Source organism: Gallus gallus, chromosome 18, assembly GCF_016699485.2.
Source record: "Gallus gallus isolate bGalGal1 chromosome 18, bGalGal1.mat.broiler.GRCg7b, whole genome shotgun sequence".
Classification (NCBI taxonomy): domain Eukaryota; kingdom Metazoa; phylum Chordata; class Aves; order Galliformes; family Phasianidae; genus Gallus; species Gallus gallus.
Genome location: NC_052549.1, coordinates 2,647,051 through 2,667,053, shown reverse-complemented (window position 1 = coordinate 2,667,053; position 20,003 = coordinate 2,647,051). Strand labels below are relative to the sequence as shown.

The following is a 20,003-nucleotide window of genomic DNA, read 5'->3' as shown; positions in this document are numbered from 1 at the left end:
TGCACCTGGGGCAAAGTTCTCTGGTGTCTGCAGCAGAAAAGGCTGTGGCAGGTGGTGGCCGCACTCCTCACTCCTGATCCCTGATTCTTCACTATGAGGGGTGGGAAGAGTTAAAAATATGTTTTTTTTTCTGACCTATCTGTATCTACCATACCTTACCCTACCTACTTCTCTCTTCTCTTCTCTTCTCTTCTCTTCTCTTCTCTTCTCTTCTCTTCTCTTCTCTTCTCTTCTCTTCTCTTCTCTTCTCTTCTCTTCTCTTCTCTTCTCTTCTCTTCTCTTCTCTTCTCTTCTCTTCTCTTCTCTTCTCTTCTCTTCTCTTCTCTTCTCTTCTCTTCTCTTCTCTCCTCTCCTCTCCTCTCCTCTCCTCTCCTCTCCTCTCCTCTCCTCTCCTCTCCTCTCCTCTCCTCTCCTCTCCTCTCCTCTCCTCTCCTCTCCTCTCCTCTCCTCTCCTCTCCTCTCCTCTCCTCTCCTCTCCTCTCCTCTCCTCTCCTCTCCTCTCCTCTCCTCTCCTCTCCTCTCCTCTCCTCTCCTCTCCTCTCCTCTCCTCTCCTCTCCTCTCCTCTCCTCTCCTCTCCTCTCCTCTCCTCTCCTCTCCCCTTCCCTTTCCCCTTCCCTTCCATTTTTCTCTTCCCCTTCTCTCCCTTTCCCTTTCCCCTTTCCCCTTTCCCCTTTTAATTCTGTCTTCTGTTATCATCACATTTAAAGATGTAGATTTGCAAATCCAAGCCTACAAATGCTGATGGGACCTGGGAGGATTTTCCAAACACAGAACAGCTTTAAAATAAATGGGAATTAGAGCACCAGAGTGAAACTTATCCGTGGGGGAGGTGGAGTTAAGCGACGTTTAAGGATTTAAGTAGGGCAGAACGGCCAGGGGGTTCTCCTGCCCGGAGGTCTCATGTTCACTCTGACCCTCACCCAACACTGCCCTGTGTGCCCCTCACCCTGCCCCTCCTGCCCTGTCCCCCTGGCATAGCTCAGGAGTTGCTCCTGGTGCTGCGCTGGGTCATCTGCGCATCCCTTGGCACAGATAGCTTTCAGCTACAAAAAGCTCCCAGTGCTGTGTGATCCCTTACAGCGCATCTTTGCAGCCTGCAAGAAATGTTGAAGTGTTTCCTCAGCCAGAAAAAATAAAAATACAGCTCTTTTGTTCCTTCCCAGTTTGGGCCACAAAAGGCTCATATGGCACCTCCCTGCCCTGCTGGATTGTTTTGCACCTGCCCTGGAACCTGAAGGAGAATCACAGAATCATAGGTTGGAAAAGGCCTCCAAAGTCACCCAATCCAACCATCCACCTACCACCACCATTTCCCACTGAACCACATCCCTCAGTACAACATCTAAATGTTTCTTGAACTCCTCCAGGGATGGTTCCAACTCCCCGGCACACTTCCTGCAAGAGGACAGTCGGTAGCAATGCCTTCCCAGCTCAGCACATCTACCTTTCGTCTCCATCCTTAGAAGACATGCTGGCTGCCTGCCATTCCCTGTGTCTGCCACCATCCTCATCCCTACCCTCATCCCCATCTCTATCCCCATCCTCGTCCCCATCCCAATCCCCATTCCCATTCCCTGCCCTTCTCTGCTTCCCCTCCCCCAGGAGCTGCTGGATCTGATGGAGACGAGCAGACTCTGTTGGGTACCTCCAAAAGCTCTGTGAGCTGCTGCTGCCGTCGTGGTTCTCTTTCCCGCAGCATCCTTTCATCCACATCCCTCCAGAAAACGCGGCCCGTTCCCCGCGTGTTCCCTGCCGCTCCCACGTCGGCTCCTTTGCTGGAAGCATCCATTTCTGGTGCCGGCAGCGGATGGCCCCAAACCTTTCCCACCGCATCAGAGACCTCAGGTGACATCGCGCTGCTGCGCCCCTCGCAGCGCGGCGCGGACGCGCTGTCCCTCTGTCCCCTGCTGCCATCTGCCGGTTCGTCCGTCGGAAAATGCGTATCCCAAATGTTCTCGTTAGGGGAAAGGAAATGACAGCAGCTTCCAGACACCTGTCCCTGGTGACTGCGCGGGGCTGGGGGCCGGGCCGGGGGGCGCTGCTGGGAGCTCGGTGGTCCCATGAGCTGGTGCAGAAAGCTGCAGCTGTTGTTGCACAACGACTCAAAGCTCGAAGCACCCTCCGGCTGCAGCTCTCCTTGCACGAGGGCTCAGGGCATCCCGCAGCCAAGGGGCTCACCGAGAGCCGTGGGGTTCTGGGGCACGAGGGATGATGGGCGCTCAGGGAGAGCTGTGATAAAAGTCCTCACGGACCCACCGCGGCACCCGCGGCTCTCACAGCAGCTCTCCTCCGCTCCCATCCCGTGAAGCTGCTGTGCATGAAGCCCCTGGCTGGTTGCTTTCTGGGGGTGCAGCCCCCCGGTGGGTGCAGCCCGGATGCTGCACGATCGCAGCCGTGGATGTCGCTCCGCACCCGAGCTGCAGTTCCGCACCAGGACACGGGGTGGGGGCCTCAGCCCACGGAGCAGCGCTCCTCGCAGGGCTCTGCCGCTTCCCGGGCCGCATCTTGCCTCAGGAGGACTTGGAGTAAATCCTGGGCGCAGCTCTTGCAGGAGAGGGGGCAGCAGCTCAGCAGGCACAGCCTGGAGCCGGAGCAGTGAGCAGCTGAGCATCTTTGCCCAACAAAAGGACAAACATTGCCCATCTGAGTGGACAGGGGAAGACTGTGCAGACCGACCCTACGCTCAGACCCATGCCAAAGGAAGTACATATGGTTCTTTGGGGTCCAATCGTCTCCCCCAGGTTTCCAAGGCAGTCCTGAATTTTTCCTCTTTTCCTTTCCCTTTCCTTCCTATATCCCTTTTCCCTTTTCTTCCTCTCCTCTCCTCTCCTCTCCTCTCCTCTCCTCTCCTCTCCTCTCCTCTCCTCTCCTCTCCTCTCCTCTCCTCTCCTCTCCTCTCCTCTCCTCTCCTCTCCTCTCCTCTCCTCTCCTCTCCTCTCCTCTCCTCTCCTCTCCTCTCCTCTCCTCTCCTCTCCTCTCCTCTCCTCTCCTCTCCTCTCCTCTCCTCTCCTCTCCTCTCCTCTCCTCTCCTCTCCTCTCCTCTCCTCTCTTCTCCTCCTCTGTTCTCATTTTTTCCTTTCTTTCATAGGAAAAGAACACTCCATCCTCTTCCACACCTCCATCTCACCACTGCAGACCAGTCCCACAAAGGTTCTGTCCCCTCACACTGCTGTGCTCAGCTCACCTGGAAGCCCAAAGCACAGGGACAGGCACGGAAGGCTTCCAGCCAGCCCCATGCAGCTCTGAGTGTACAGAAGTCAGAGACAAGAATGAGATGCTCGTCTGGGTTGGGTCATCTGAGGTCACGTTTTCACCTCCTGGGTGGAAGGCGGAAGGGGAAGGTCTGGGGTCAGAGCTGCCACCACTGAAGCCTGTGGCCCATTCTCATTTCTCAAGGGTCAGGTTCAGGTGGCACTGAGCAAACTTTCAGTATCCTTTAAATTGCACCAGAGAAATGAAAAACACAAGTCGCGGGAGGAACCAGCGAGAAAAGGCAGGTTCCCTTTTTGGTGGATCCTGCTTCCCCTTCCCTTGGAGGCTGTGTGGGCTGAGGCTGAGGAAGTGGGGCTGCAAGCTCCATCACTGTGTGATGTGCAGAGAAGGAAGTAATGAGTGCACCAAGAGCCTCGGCAGTCATGGGCAGAGACACAGCCACAGCCTGGGTGCTCGTGGGAGGGCAGCATTCACCATCCAGGATGCGGGGAAACCTGTGGCGTGGGCTGCAGGGAGCGCAGCCATGGGAGATGTGAATGTGTCCTTGGGAGATGTGAACACATCCAGTGCTGGCTGTGGTCTGCTGCTGCTGGACCACACCAGGAGCTGATGATACCTGGCATCCTTTGCAGCTCAGTTATTGTGCTTTCAGTCTGTGGCTCTGGAATCCCTCATGAACACCCAGCAGCTCTCTGGCTGTGAGGACATCCCACCCCATAGCCGGTTTGCCCCACATCCTGCCTGTTCCCTGGATGACACCCAGCTGAGTCCTGCACTGCTGCACCTCAGGAGACCCCCGGAAGCCCTCCAGCACTGAGCTCAGCCATGAGCCCTTCCCACAGCTGTTGGTCCACCTGAATGTGCAGCACTGTGGTCAACAGGATGTCCCCAGGTGAGCTCAGTATTTTGACGGCCATCACACAGTGAATGCTAAATACCCTTACATTGCATTCCTGGAAATCCGTGCTGCAATATTTAAAGCAGAGCAACGGCCTTCCAGGGATTCATCACATGGATCTGGGAGCACTCTGGGGACTCGGGCTGACTCAGTTCGAGAAGCAATGCCTGGTGGGAATGCATTGGGCACAGAGAGGTGGGACTGTGGCCAGAGTGGATTTCCAAGCACTCCTGTGAGATGGAGGTGAGTGCCATGTTGGGCTTTGGCCAGGTGGTGTTTGGTGCTGATTTGGAGGATGAGAAATGAGAACAGGAGATGGGAGAAGGAGGTGTGGGTCAGAGAGTTCGTATTCCTGGAAATGAGAAAGGATTTGGTGGAAGCAAACCGGCTGCTCTCGCAGGGAGCGCTCGGAGGCTGCTGCCCCACACACCACAGCCTGTTTGCATGCATCAGAAACCTGATTTGCTTAGAAACGTTCATCATGGAAATCACTTTCTAATAGCAAAGTGGCTTTGTGCAGCAATTACTTTGCTGATGAAAGCTTCCCATCCCGGTGCTTGCAAACCTCAGATCTTTGTGCCCTGAGCCGCCCCCGCACCCGATGTGTGTTGATGTGGGGTTTCCAGCTGAGTTCACTGGAACTCGTGGTACCAAGAACCCAAAGCTCCAGTATGCTTCAGCAGGGCGCAGCCCCAGCTTCCCCATCCACGCTTTGGTGTCTTACTGCAGCCAACCGGCACAGGGAGTGTTGGGCAGTGCTGGGGAAGGGCTGAGCTGCAGGGCTGAGCTGCACCCTGCGGGCTTCATCCTGCTCGGTGGCACTGTGCTGCTGTTTGTCACCTCATCCCCGCACGCTGCGGCACGGCACCTCCCTGCACTGCCCCGCTTCCTTCCGCCCCCCCCCCAGCCCCTTCATTCACCATTTTTGGTGACTTCCTCAGGCTGATGTGTGCCCCGAGGAGCAAAACAAGCAGCGTGCACAGGTGCGTTGTGGAGGGACAGAACACGTGCGGTTTGGACACCCCAAAGAGTTTGGCCTCTGCTGATGTGTCCCCATTCCTTTGCTTTAGGGATAAACACAAAGGGCTGGGACTGAAACTGGAAGGTGGGATTGTAGCGAAAGGGGTGGGAGAGATCAGATCAGCATCCCAAGAGCTGAGCCTGGGCTGGTACCCACCGTCCTTTCCCCACGCCATCTCTGCTCTTCCCGGCAGTGCAGGACAGAGCATCCCTCCCACCCTCCTGCTGCTCTACTGGGTGCCGCGCTATTTTGCAAGGCAGGTGGCACCATGACAAACACCAGACTTTCTCCACCCTGTTATTTTTGCTGAATTTCTTCCGAAACGGGCCCGCTCAGCTGGCAAGGGCTGAGATCATGGGATTTCACCTGGTGTGAGCCTTGGGGCAGCCATGGGGTGGGTGGCAGCGGGGCTCGGGGCAGGCGCGCCACATGACATGCACCACAGGTGGTCCCAGGGGTCAGCACCCCAGGGGGATTTTGGCTCTGAGCATGTTTTCTTTTTTTGAAATTCACTGGAATCTCACAGTGAAACCCACAACTATTTCAGTGCCTGAGCGGCTTTCGAGTCTCGGAACGTCGGTAGCAGCGGTCACTCTCTTCCGAAATATGAAAACCCGCAAAGGAACCCAAGGCCAGGTTGCTGGTACTGCATGCAGCATCAGCTGGGCTCAATCCGGCCCTGTGAAGCAGATGGACCTCTAGGAAAATGTGGAGAACATCGTCAGAAATTGATACGGCACAGGGCCTTGTGCTGGAGATCTCTTGAGGGCAGCAATGAAAGACATCTTCCTTGCTCAGGTGCCACCAGAGCAGAAAGCAGTAGAGATGGAGGGATGGATGGATGCGTATATGGATGGATGGGTGGATGCAGAGACAAAGCAGTGAATGGGTGGATGGATGGATGGATGGATGGACGGACGGATGGATGGATGGATGGATAGATGGATGGGTGGATGGATGGACAGATGGATGGATGGATGGATGGATGGATGGATGGATGGATGGATGGGTGGATGGATGGATGGATGGATGGGTGGATGGGTGGATGAGTGGATGGATGGGTGGATGAAGAGACAGACCAGTGGATGGGTGGATGGATAGATGAGTGGGTAGATGGATGGGTAGATGGATGAGTGGGTGGATGGGTGGATAGGTGGATGAGAGGGTGGATGGGTGGATAAAGGGACAGAGTGGTGGATAGGTGAAGAGATGGATAGACACGTGAAAGGAAGAATTATTAGAGGAAGATATGAAGGGAGGGCTAAATGTATGGAATAACATACTTGGAGGAATGGAAAGTGTGGGAAGGACAGATGGAGGGATGGTTGGGTGAACTGATGGATGGATAGATGGTTGGATGAATGGCAGGGTGGTAAGAGAGAAGGATGTATGAGTAAGTGGATAGAGGGCTGGAGATGGATGGATGGATGGATGGATGGATGGATGGATGGATGGATGGATGGATGGATGGATGGATGGATGGATGGATGGATGGATGGAGGAGCAGGTGGGTGGGTGAAGGGGTGGATGGATGAAGGGACGGGTGGATGGGAAAGTCCGAAAGGACAAAGCAGTCCTGCTGGAGGAATGAGCGGCCGGGCGGGGCGGAGGTGAGGGCGGGGCGGGTCCGGCCGGGCCACACGTGCAGGGTGGGCCCCGCCTCCGGCCCCTCCCGCCCGCCGAGCCCGCCCCGGTGCTGCCGGTGCCGCCCGGCGGGGAGCGGCGCGGAGCGGAGCCCGGCGGGGCGCGGCGAGGATGGGCAGGGGGCCCCGGCGGCTGCCGCCCTCCAGGTGGGGAACCTCGGGAACGGGGGTGCTGCGATTCCCCCTCCACCCCAAGTCCGGGCTGGGGGAGGGAGGTTCGGTGTGGCCCGGGGGCGGTGTAGTCGGGAGCGGGTTGTAACCGGGGTGCTCTGCACTCCTGGCGCCCCTGGGTGGGCTCCTTATAGCGGGAGCGTCCGTGTAAACTAGGGGCTGGTGGGTGTGGTGGCCGTGTAATCTTGGGGAGCGCCCAGAATGCTTTGGGGGGGTGGGGGGGATAATCGCGGTGTGATGAGGGGGGACCACAGAGTCGAGGGCTCCGTGATCAACCGGGAGCGGTGCGCGCACATTGGGGGAGCCCCGGGGAGCGATCCCCAGGGACCGACGGCTCCTTGCAGCCCCCGAGCAGCACGCGGTGGTGGGGGTCACCCGGCAGCCCCAATCCCCTCCGCCTGCGAAGTGCACCCCCCGCACCCCCCGGGATCCCCCATCCGAACCCGCGGGTAGGGACGGTCCGCGCTGCCGTGACTCATTTCAGGACCGCGTGTTTGTTTGCCTCCCGCCGCCCCACGGAGATGCTGCCTGGGGCCCAGGTGTGGGGCCCGGCCCCAGGGGACCCCCCCCCCCCCAGTGCACACGGCTCCCCGGGAAATCCCGGGGGCTCTCCGGCACCCGGTTGGAGTTTTGGCGGTGCTGCTGCCGGGGGTGGCACTGAGTCACCACCACCCGGTGTCACCGCCACGGGAGCTCCCCCCGCAGGGAGCCGCTGCTCGGAGCATCGCTGCTCCGCGCACCCTCGGCCCCGCAGCCGGGCAGGGCGGAGGTGCGCCCTTGGCAGCGCTCTGCTGTGGCAACAGGATGTGGTTTGGGATGTGACAAGCCCAGCCGCGTGTCATCCCTTCGGCGTCGGTGTCCGCGCACGCATCGGCCCCGAGATCTCCCCGTGCTGATGCTCGTGCCCGTGAAGGAGCATCTCGGTGCGGTGCCCCCGGCGGCTCCATTCGGTGGGCAGGGCTGCCCGGGGGTCACACGGATGAGGCCCGGCCTCCTGCTCTTCTCCCCGCTGCAGCTACCTACCCAAAAACGTGGTTAGCTGCTCTGGATGGCGCGAGCCCTATAGGAGGAAAGGGCTCAGGCTGACTCAAATCACTAACGAAAGTGGGAGAAAAGAGATTTCAGACCTTTGTTTTCATGTTTATTAAAATCTCACTGCTAGCCCTCTGCACCCGTTAGCTTTGCGAACAGCTTATTTTCGGTGCTGGTGCTGTTACTCTCAGTGCAGAGAAAACATGCTCAGGCAGCTGCAGGCTGGTGCTGCTCATCCTGTGGCTGAAGGGGCTGATGCTGAGCAGCTGCCATTTATTTACTTTCTTGGTTTACAGTAATTTTCTAAGTCTCGTTTAGATGCAGAGGTTGCAAACTCCAGGGATGTGCAGGATGTCAACACTTCAGTCTGTGTGTGTGTGCATGCTGGGGAGGGCTCTGATGTTTGGCTGTTTCGTAACCACAGCAAAAAACTTGGATGGAGTTGCAAATGGTTTCTGCAAGACGACTGCAAAGTGCTTTGGAGCTGTGAGTGTTGCTCAGATTAGAGCTTAAGCCTGGAAAGATGAGACAATAAAGAAAGAGAGCCCTGCAGCAGCCGGTGCATCCCTCGGCTGCAGTGACTGCAGGAGGCTGAAAGGTGCTGGCATCCCCTGGAGCGGGGCTGAGTGGTGCCCTGCAGGTTTCTGGGTGGTGCAGAGCTCAGTTTGCTATGCTGTGAGCTGGAGGTGTGCTTCAGCCTTGCACCATGATCCTGGCTGGCAGCAGGGATGTGCTGCTCTGTCCTGCGTGGCTGGGTTCTCCTGCAGCTCTGCAGGTCAGGGCAGAGGAAAGGGGATGGGAAAAGTGCTGGGGATGTTTTTGCAGGAGGGGCAGCTGTAGTGGCAAGGTGGGTTTGGGATAGGGGCCCATCGCCAGTGCTGCAGGAGGGTGCAGCTGGCCAGACCCTCCTCCCCCCTCATAGATCAGGCCACCCCCATTTGGAGAAAAGCAAACCAAAACTGTCACCTTGTGCCTTTTGTTGAAAACAAAGATGTGAGTTTTGCACCGAGAAAGAAGAACTGAATCCAGACGAGGCGCTGCTGCAGCCTGCGGGGCTGAGGGATGGGGCAGTGACTGCCATCCATGCAGTGCTGCGGCCATGGTGGGGACCAGGCTATGACACCTGTACAGCGATGCGGGGACTGCTGCAGCCTTGCTATTCTGTAGCTCACCTGGGGCAGTTTCAGCTTCTCTTTTTTGGGTGACCACTGAGCTGTGCCGGGTGTGCTGGAGCTGCCACTTTTTGCATTATCGTTTTGCAAGAGGAAAATGTGCATGGGTTTGCTGGGGGAGAGCTGCTCAGGTGTGTGCCCTGATGGGATGTTTTTGAGCTGTGGGAGGCTCCTGCTGCTTCTAAACTCCTCTCCCATCCCTGCTTCAAGCTTGTGCTGGGCAGTAAGTTAGGGTATGGAAGTTTCCTATGGAAACCGTTGTGTCCCCACAGGCATTGCACTGCAGCCTGACACAACTTCCCTTGCTGCAGCTTTGCAGCCGTGCTCAGCTGGGGAGGTGTTTTGGGCTGGAAATGCAGTGGAGGAAAAAGAGATGCAGATGTGATCAGGCTCTGCTGCTCACTCCTCTACTCTCTATAAGACTTCCCTTCTGCTTCCTTAAGTGGCTCAGTACTGTGGGACTGGAACTGGTATGGGGACATCTGTTACAACCCCATTGCCAGCCGCTTCCTTGCGAGGTCCTCACCCACCCCAAGCCACCTCTGGAGGTCTCCAGGTGACCTTCACAACCCCTCCCAGCACCGTGTCTGTCCTGCTGTGCGTACATCTTTGCCCTCCTTGAAGGCACAGCTGGTTGTGGAGCTGACGATGCCCATGGGGCTGTGGTCAGGACCTGTACAGCACCCAGGTTGGGAGCGTGGGGAGAAGCCGCAGCTCCCAGCGCATTTCTCAGCACAGAGACCAAAATCCCCCCCCCCTCCAGAACAACCTTCCCCTCTTTAGGATGGTGCTTTTTGCTGCCAATTAACGTAATGTGAGAATTTGTCTCCCCAGTGACAGGTCTGTACGACTCCTCGGATGCTTTAATTGCAGGGCTTTCAGCAGCCAGAGCGTGATGAAATGGTAATTGTTGTGATTGTGTGCTGTGCGGGAGCTAAAAGACGTGGCTCTTTGGCGAAGCTTAATTAGGAAATAGGGACACTGTTGGGAATGGCTCTGAGATGAGATTTTCCTAATGAAAGCTACTGAATAGGCAGCCTTGTAATGAGGAGCAGGCTCACGAGGGGCTCTGCCAATTGCTCTTCTCTAGTGTTAATTTTGTATTTCCTCCCCATTGTTTCTAATACCCTCTTGGAAAAGCTTGAAGATAAAATGCTTTATTTTCTTACGGCTCGTATCCTGTTTGGCAAGCCGTGATTACAGCGCGTGCATCTGGAATACATGAGTGGACAGGCTGAGCTCCTTCAGACTTCTTCGTCTCTGATTTCAAGCTCTGCCACCGAAGAAGAAGAGCAGAAAAGCCACCTCGGCTCAGGGCTGGGTGATCTGCTCCCCGCTGCGGTCCGTGCTGCAGGAGATGCTTGGCTGCCTGTGCAGATGTGAAGCAGGAAGAGGAGGCGGCGCAGTGCTGCGGGATGCTCTCCTGCCTGGAGCAGCACGGCGTGGTGTGGTGCTTTCAGCTCAGATGTACTCCCCTCGCAAGTACGACTGCTGTATTTAGCTGTGCTTCACCTGCCACGTCCGAGAGTTCGCCCGGCTTCCAGTGTCCTGCTGGTAAGAAGGAGCCCAGCAGTCAGAGCCTGCCAGGCAGCTGCATGGCTCACTGCTCCCACCTGCACTGCACTGTTCCCGGAACGGGGCCGGGCAGCCCCTGGGTGCTGAGCAGGCTCCAGAGCTGCCTCCCAGCTGTGCCGGGCAGTGGAAAGTGCTGCAGATGTTTTTGGCTGACAGATGTGAGTGCTCACCCCATGGCTGAGTTAAAAGTGGAATTTGAAAGCACTTTCTGGCTGAGTGATGCAGCGATCGTTTGTGAGGTGTTTGATGGGAGCAGGGCTTGGTTTTCCCTCGAATGCCTCGTTTTATTGCTCCAAACTCCCACAGTGCTCGAGGTGAGGGCAGCTCCTGAGACACTGCTCGTCCCTGTTTGGGGTGGCTTGAAGCAGAAGTGAGCAGCACATGTGATGAGGACGCCTGGGAGCGCAGGGCATGCAGGAGCGTTGTCCTGCTGTGGTCACAGTGTCAGCTCTGAGCCCGGTCTTGTGACCGTCCCCAGCAGTGCTGCAGTGGGGAATCTGTCTCCTTTTTTCTTTTTTTGTTAGAGTTTTTTGTAGTGTAACATCAAAGCATTTGAAATACCCAGTGCGCGGCCTTAGGATTAAAGCTGTGTCGGTGTTGCAATGCAGTGCTTCATGGACAGGCTCACTCAGGAAGGACTGTGCTGTCTCAAACTTGCAAAAGAGTTTTTCCCCCCTTCCACTCAGCCCATTCTTGTTTGCTCTCAAATTAGGATGAAGTGCTTCCCCTTTCAGCTGCTTCCCCCGTCGCTCTGTGTCTGTTTAAACCCCCTCAGCTCTGAGGCTTCTCTGCAAACCAACACTCATCCTTTCAGGTGGCATTTCCCTTTTCTCATTGTTTCTGGCAGTCTCCCCATGTGAAACTTGACAAATGTTTCTTTGTTCTCGGTGCCTTTGTGTTGATAAACTTTGCACACCGGTGCACGTGGGGCTGTGCAAAGAAGTCACGGTGGCATTTGGCTGTGGGCGCTTTGTGTGTGACTGAATGATGTCCAGTCTGGGTTACGCTGCTGCTGCTGCTGCCTGTTCCTGGGCACGGATCCTGGTCATGTAAGAGGCTCCTGTTTGAGGTTTGCCTCATTGGATTGATCAGCTGGATGGCAAGCAAGCCCAACAAGCTTGATGTTCCCACCAGATTGCTCTTCAGGTGCAAATTTCTCTGGGGTTGATCTGGTCTGAATGCTGACCGGTGCGTAATCCTTTATGAACTCAGGGAGAATCAAGAAATGGCTGCAGGAGTCCAAGTCTGTTTTTGCTGGGTATGCAGCTCACCTGGAGTCTGGGGACGTTGGTCATGGTGGTCCCTGAGCTGCTGGCCTGCAGTGCTGGATTGGAAAAGATCACAGAGCTCATCCAGTCCAACCATCAACCCATCCCCACCGACCGCATCCCTCAGTGCCACATCTCCACGGTGCTTGGACACCTCCAGGGATGGTGGCATCCCACTGCCCTGTGCAGCTGTGCCACTGCATCACTGCTCTTTCTGAGAATAAATTGTTCCTAATATCCAACCTGAACATCCCCTGGTGCAACTTGGTCCCCTGGTCCCTGCATCCCCTGCTCCCCTGGTTCCTGGGGGCTTGGCTCTTGGTGATGAGTTGCGATGAGGGCATTGCTCATCATGGGAGGAACTGAGGACTGCAAGGAGCTCAGGCTGTGTCTGCTGCATGGGTTTGTGCACCCTTTGCTCCTGTGACACAGTGAGGGGGTTTGGTGACTTCTCCTGTGTATGGGAGCTGGTTAGGGTGGTACCAGCCCCTTTGCCCAAAGCAAGCTCCAGGCCTTTGGTGGGCTTTGGAAGCAGGTGTCAGTCACTGCCTCACTTGCCACTGGCCCAAGTGTGATGGGGAACGGCCAAAACCACCCCCACCATCATCTGTCTTTTGTGGAGATGTCACCAGCGGTGCTGGAAGGGAACTGAAGGTTTTGGGCAACCATGCCAGGGACTGAAAACACTTCTGTGTTCCCAGCAGGGCCTCCACAATGGCAGGAAGTAACTTCTAAAGCTTCCTTTGGATACATGGGGCTTTGGGGAAAAGATTTACTTGCTTGTTTATGCTGTAAGTTAATCTATTTAGTGGGTTTGGCATAGGGCTCACATAAAGCCCTCTGGAATGATCACGCTGCCTGTGTGCAGCGCTTTGTCTCTCACTTGCTTTGTTTCACAGCTGGAGTAATCAAGCAGAGGTGGAGCCAATGGAAATCTCACATGTAAACTTGTTTTTCCAAATAGGCTGAAGGAAATAGTGTGGGCTCTTATTGCCCTTCATCCTGAGGGGGTTGAAGGAAAGGCTGTGGGGGGCAGAGGTTGGGGTCTGCACCCAGAGGGACCCTGGGGTGCGTGGGCTCTGCGCTCCTCTGCTCAGCTGGGGCACAGGGGTGGTCTTTGGCCCCACCAGGGATGACAGATGGTTTTGCAGTGTTAAGAAAATGCATAAAAGGGAACCCCAAGAAATAGTGAAGCAGCGTAGCAGAGTAGGGAGAAACACGACGTGTTCCTGTGAGAGAAATGAGAAGTCTTAGGGAGAGTTTGGAGAGGCAGAGGGAAGTGCTGAGTTGGTAGAATGAAGAGCCAATGGGATCTTCTTTGTTACATGGTGGTATCGCTGCTTCCACTTGTTTGATGCTATCCTAAACAAGCTAATGCACCCATGTGTGACCTTCCCCTGTAAAAATGTGGTGTTTTCCCCGAGGGTCATACCCAAAGGAGCCCTGTGTACCCAGCAGCAGCCTTGGGAAGTTGAGATGAGTTGAGATCCATGCCCAGAGGTAGTTGAGGTGAGTTGAGATCCATGCCCAGAGGTAGCCAGTGCTGGGCTCCCTCCCAAGAAGAAGACATAGCTGCATGTCTCTGGGAGATTCTTCCAGCTGAACATAGAAATATGTGGAGTCTTGTCCCCTCTGGCTCACTGAGTGACCCTCGGAGGCCTCCCAAAGGGACAGGCTGTGATCCACTCCCCTGGGCTGAAGTCAGCCTGGGGAGCACTGGGAGGAACCACTCGACCAGCCGCTTCTCTGCCGAGCTTCTACCTTCCCTGCTGTGCTGACGACAGAGCCCAGCTGGGCTGTGCCAGAGCCCAGTGCTATCTCCAACCTGCATCTCGCTGGGGCTTCACTCACTTGGCTCTGCCTGTCATCAGCTGTGCTGTTGGATGAAACTTCAACCTTTGCTCTCTTGATGAAGGCTGATAGGAGCTAAAATTAACTCTTGCATCATGTGGTGAGGGGTTTTCATAATCGATGCCAGGAAAAAGCACGTTTCCTCTCTGAAAAGTGAGTATGCCTAACTGGTCCTTTCTTACTCAGATCAGACGTGTGTCATTTCTGCTGATTTTTGATGAGAACAACAGAGGCTTTTCTTACACTGGCTGAGTTTTGTCCAACCCACACAGTCCTTTGAGTGGTTATGGATGGGGCTGGGGGCGCTGATACCTTCTGCACCCCTCCAAGACCTGCTAGGAGCAGGTCTGGATGCCAGGGAGATGCAGATGCTGCCACTGCCACCTTGTGCAAGAGGAGAGGCCAGCGTGGCTCCGTGCTCCTGGCCAGAGAGAGCCTCGAGCTACCAAAACCTGCCAGCCTTGGTCTGGTGCTCTGGAAGGTGAGGAAAGCGTTGATGGAGAAAAGAGAGCAGGAAGAAGAGTAGGGCTGCGATCTTATTTATTTATTTATTGCTCATTTGCTGCTTTTTTTTTTTTTAAGGAAGTTACAGTTTGGTGTCAAGATGTACTTTACGGTGGTGAAATCCATGAACTTCCCACTGCCGGCCACTCATCTGGCTGAGGTGGGGGGGTTGGAAAGGCAGCAGGATGGGAGGGCTGGAGGGGGGGCTGTCCCTGCCTTTGGGGCATGGACCACTCTGCCACTTCCACTTGATGCAAGTCTCACTGCTCCTTCTGCCCTTGCTGACACGGATGGCATTGCTAATTCCCTTCCTCTTTCCAGCAGCTGTTTTATGATCACATTCATCCCATTTCTTTGCTCCCAGCAGCAACGTGTTTTCCCCGTCTTTCAGTTTGAATCTCGTCTCTCAGCGTGACCTTAGAGATCTCATCACACCTAAATGATTCTATTATTCTGTCTCCAAGAATAGGACTTTTGCAGTTTCCTTCAGAAAGCATTGCAAAAAGTAATAGACTCAAATCAAACACGAGCAGGGAGACACATTCCTCCCTGTGCCTCTCTCGCTTCCCTGAAGCTTGGTACTTGAGCAGCTTAAGAGCATCGTGACACAGGAGCTAAAAATGATGAGATATGAAGGGTGCAGGCCATGCTTTGAGCTTGCTAAGGCAGTGCCTTGCCAATGGTTAGAACATCTCTGGTTGAAAGGACCTGCAGTGAGCAAAAAGAGAAATGTCTTTTCGGAAGGCACCATCGCAGCTCTTCTCGGTGATGTCTCGGTGGGACTAATTTAGAGATTCTTATCTCTTGCATCATGGCTCTGAAGGGGCAGCGAGTGGAATTCCCCCGCGATCTGTTTGTCAAGAGTACACCAGATCCTGTCCTGAATAGTGGTGACTGCAGGAAAGAACATTTCGTAAATAATCGGTGAGGAAGTCTCAGCCTGCAGACTGGGCAGTCGGTGGGGAGCTCTGCACACAGCTCTGCGTGGGACACTCACACTGTTGTGGTTTCAGTTTCCCATCACCACTGCTGTCGGGGTCTGACGCTGGCCCTGGTCTCCATGCCACCGCCATAACATCCACGTTTGCATGGCTGACATTGCACTGAGGGAATCTCTTGCTTGTAGAAAGTCCCAGAATAACGCGTGTCTTCAGCTTGCATGAGTCTGCAACGCATCACATGCTATTTCTCTTTCTCAAGAATACGCACAGTAACTCCAAAATGCAGGCTGAATGTGGAAGCAGTAAACATCTGGTTGTCTGCGTTCGGGTCGAGCTGCAAAATAGCTGCAAAATGCTGCAATCCTCGCTCAATTTCTGCTGAACTTATGCCTCTGGCTTCAAAAAACTGCTGCTGCTCTGCTCAGGGTGGCTGCGTTGTCCCACATTAATTAGCTACCCATGGGTACCAGCCCACAGGTAGCTGCTGTTCTCATGTCTCCTATCAGCTCCCATGAGACCACAGAGGTGGACCAAAGTTCTGCTTTGTTTTCACCCCACGCCTTTGTTTGCTGCCAGTACTGCTGCGAAGGGGAGGTGGTAGTGGTGCTGCAAAATCAGCTCGTACCTACCTGCCTTTAGTCCAACAGCTGCTGAAACTGGCTGGATTGCAGTCTGCACATTGCTCTCACTGGACGTTGCTGGGACTCCTTTCCTGTTACTTTCTCCCATTGCAGCTCTGTCTGCCCAGGGCCACGTTCTGAGAATACTGGAGGGGATCCTCAGGGGATCCGTGAATCTGATGGTATCCCCTGCAAATGAGGTGACAGTGGTTCGTGCTTCTTTACTTGGAAGATGACAAAAGCATTGGGATAGGCTGTCCAGATGGGGGATGGAGTCTCCTTCTCTGGAGAGATTTGAAATGGATACTTTTGTGTGCAACCTGCTCTGGGGAACCTGCTTTGGTGGGGGGACTGGGAGGTCTCCAGAGGTCACTTTCAGCCCCTGTAACTGTGATTCTGTGATTCAAATCAGGACAGCTGCTCATCACTTTGCTTCTGAGATCATCTTTCTCTCGAATGGCTGAGGATTGCCCACAAGCTGCTGGCAATGCCATCAGCCCTGCCACCTCTGAGGCCATTCAGGTTGGGGTACTGTTTGTCTGTCTCCCTGCAGCTAGAAGCAGCGTGTTGCTATGCATGCAGCCAGGTGTGGCCTTCAGTCGAGCCTGGCTGCAAACTCAACTCATTTCCAGCTCCAACACCACGCTCTGCTTTGCCTTGGTATCTCTGCTCAGGCTTAGGAGACTTTTCTCTGCTCCATAACATGGAAATGATTCTCCTGCTGCAGCTCCCTGGAGCTGGAGGCTTGTCAGTAACGCTGTGATGAGAATGAGAAGCTCATTACCAGCAGAAATGGTGGTTTCACTCTGAAGTCACTAAAATTTTGCTGTGGTTGACTTCTGTACACGTACTGATGCGTTTCATCTGTGAATGGCTCCACAAAATTGACCTTATTAGAGCACATACGTTGTTTGCAAAGGTCTCTGCTGTAAAAGCAGGAAGCCAAGGGGCATGCTGGTAGGGATTTCTTGGGTCAGTCACTTACTGAGAGCTGCTCCTTCCAGCCTCCCCAGAGGCCTGGAGATCTCAAGAGGATAAAAGTTTGCAGAAATGTGGACTTCTGCTTTTGTTTGTTATGAATCAAGTCTGAGGGTGAAAGAAGTGTAAGCTAAGCTGAGTGTATCGCAATATCCACGTTCCCTTTATTGCGCTGTGTGAGCTTGTTGCAGGCTCTGAAACGTTCGGTCATGCAACTGCTGGGTAAGGAAGGAAGTGTTGTTATTCCTGCTTTGCATGTGGGAAGCAGCTTTGGGGGAGAAGAATGGGAGCTGTCTTGCACAAGGATGCCTGCCTAGAAACTGGGGCCTCTAAAGTCACTGAGTCTGCTGGCTGCTCCTGGAGGGGTTCAGCCCAGGTGGGGTGGGATGGGATGGGATGAGCTGAGCACTGTGTTGGGTGCTTTGTCTGTCCATAGCTGTTGGCCCGCTTATTCACCCCATTTTTGTACAGATGAAGTTGCAGGAGATGAATCCTATCTCTGGGCTGGACCCAGTGTGGAGTGGATGTGGATTCTCTAAAGTCACAGGATCTGTTTGTTGCTCAGCTGCTTTGCTTCATGCCTTGAATTCCACTCCCTTTTGACTGGATGACAACCCTGAAGTCACCAGCCTTAAACACCCAGATGTAAGAAACAAGATGCTGAATTTTGGCTGGTCTTCCTTGCCTTGAAATGTCATTGGCTGTACAGCAGATTCACAAATGTGTTCGTGGTGTTAAGGCCTTCCTTCATTCACTGTGTTGGAAAGAGCCTTCATGGGGATGCCAGCAGGGCTGCTGGTGGGCCGTGGTGCTCAGAGATGAGGGTGGAAACCACTCTAGCAGGAAGGGCACCTAAAAGAACAGCTGTGCCTACAAACAAGCACAACAAATGGAGCGCTGATCGTCCTGCTCAATCCACTCTGGATGTTTCTGGTGTTTGCTTTGGGCAGATGGGATCCCGTGTGCCCAGAGCCCTTCAAGACATCCCACCTCGTGCTGGCTCCTGCATGTCCTGTTTTCTCAGTAACTCCCAGTGAGGTGTAAATGATGGATGTTGCATTATGACCTTGTGACTGTCAGCGTGCGCCTTGCTGCTAATTAATGCGCTGTAATTCCTGTGCTAGTAGATGTTACCTCTAAAAATATCTAGAGGTGCCTCTCTGGTAAGGTTACAGCAATAAGTTTTAAGCAGGCAATGTGCTAAACACCTTCTGGATGTACTGTAGGAAGAAGCTTCTTGTAGTGGGGCTTAGCAAGATCCTTATGGGAAGGGAGATGGGAGTTTTTGTCCTTTAACGATGACGCTTATGTTGCTGTCAGGGGAAAGCCGAGTTACTGCAGCTGTAGTAAGAACGGCATTTAACTGTTGGAGTGATCCTTGGAGCTGCTGTCCAGATTGAAAGCAAGCCCCAAGCTCTGTGGGTGGGGTGTGTGATTCCTGGCCTTGAAACCCGTGCTGGCCAAGAAGATGGAAAGCCAGGAGTGAAGGAGTGGAAGGAGACTTTCCCTTAGGGGCTGGTTGGTTTGTAGCCCTTCTGAGGGCTGCATGAGCCCAGCCAAGCTGCGTGTGCTGCAGTTTAGGAGCAGCACTAGAGGTCATTGCTGGGATTGGGCTGCAGCTTTTGCACATGGTTCCCTCCCCTCTGCTGAGCCGCGTGCCCTGCTTTGCTTTGCACTTGCTTAAACGTGACTGTTAGGTTTCCTGGAACTCTCCTGCCCAGACCAGAGCCCTTTGCACGCTGCCAGCCCGCAGCACAGTGATGTGGATGCCATGTGTGGCCCTCGGATGTGGCAGGAGCGTGAAATCATTGTCCCAAATAGGAAATGGTGGCACAACTTCCCCCGGCTCCAGGGCACTTCTCCTTTTGGCAGCAGCGTGCGCGGGAAGGTGAAGTAAGAAGATCTCCGTAGAAAATGCAGAAGTGCAGGTTGCTCTTGGAAACCGTCTTGAGGGGCAAAGACTGAGATCCAGGCAGTGGGGGGGGGGGGGGGGATGCTTCTTGGGGGGGCTTACGGCTTCCGCCTCAGGTGGGAAGGAAGGATGCTCTGTGTGCAGTGAGGGGCCGGGGTGCACAGCCTCTGCCCTGGGGATCTGCTTTCTTCTGGAAGCCTCCTTGTGCTGTCTGAGAGGTCCCCTGCTCGTGGCACGTTGCCTGGCCCCATGGGGTTATTCCCTGTTTCTTGTGCTGCTGCGGCAGGGAGGGGATCACCCACACCCGGGCTGTGTTCGTTCAGATGCCATCAGCTGCTGGGGAAGGACAGGGGCTGACAGGGTTTGGGCTGGAATTTTTTTTGACCTCATTCGGTTACTGAGCCCAGTGCACTCAGCAGCAGGGAGGGAATGCCAGTGGGAAAGTATCTGATGCAAAAACACCTAAAGCCAATGCATTTCCAGATTCAAAGATGACTTTCCAAGGTGACAGGGCAGGTCCTGCAGTAGACCCTTGAGCCACATCTGCAAAATCCTTGAGCACAACTCAGCTGTGGCGCGAGGCAGCTGATGGAGAGCATGAAGGGAGAAAGTCAGGATGAGCGCGCTGGGGACAGCGGGTGTGTTTGAGGGATGTCATGGCTGAAGATGACTGAGGGTAATTCACTGGGCTGCTGTGGGCTCCATGGTCCCATGTACAACCACAGAGGGTCTGTCCTCTGTGTGGCACAGAGCTATAGGATGGCTGGTTTGGAAGGGACTTGAAGGAAGATTTGGTTCCAACAGCTTGTCCTGGGCCAATATGCTACCAAAGTGTCCCTGTGCAGATGGGGTATTTCTGTAACTTGTGCTTTGTGTGAGTTTTTCTATGTGAAAACCCTATGTGAGTTTTTCTACAGGAGAAGGACTGGCCTGGATATAAAATTATGGAACGTATATATGTGTATCTATGTGTATTTACATACATAAGTATGTATAGGAATATGTTAGGTATAGAATGTTTGTAGTCTTGGTTAGAAGTGTGTGTCCAGTCCTGCTTGCATCTGCTTGCTGACATTTTCCAACATGCCAAAGGCCCCCATGTAGTTCTGCTACAAGTGGAAGGCTGAGCTACTTGTGGGGCTGGTCTGCTCTACTCCAAGTTGAAATGCTTGAGCCCAGAGACAGTGCTCATGCTGAGCTGCT

At 54.5% G+C, this 20,003-nt stretch overlaps 1 protein-coding gene across 3 annotated transcripts in view; it reads left to right on the top strand.

The window, feature by feature from the left end:
• The first annotated feature begins 6,864 nt into the window (after positions 1-6,864).
• Positions 6,865-20,003, top strand: part of PIK3R5 (phosphoinositide-3-kinase regulatory subunit 5) — a 49,038-nt gene continuing 35,899 nt past the window's right edge. For all 3 annotated transcript variants that reach the window (XM_015295134.3, NM_001030697.2, XM_015295131.3), the window contains exon 1: positions 6,865-6,923. The gene's annotated coding sequence lies outside the window, so the exon portion shown is untranslated. The remainder of the gene's footprint in view (positions 6,924-20,003) is intronic.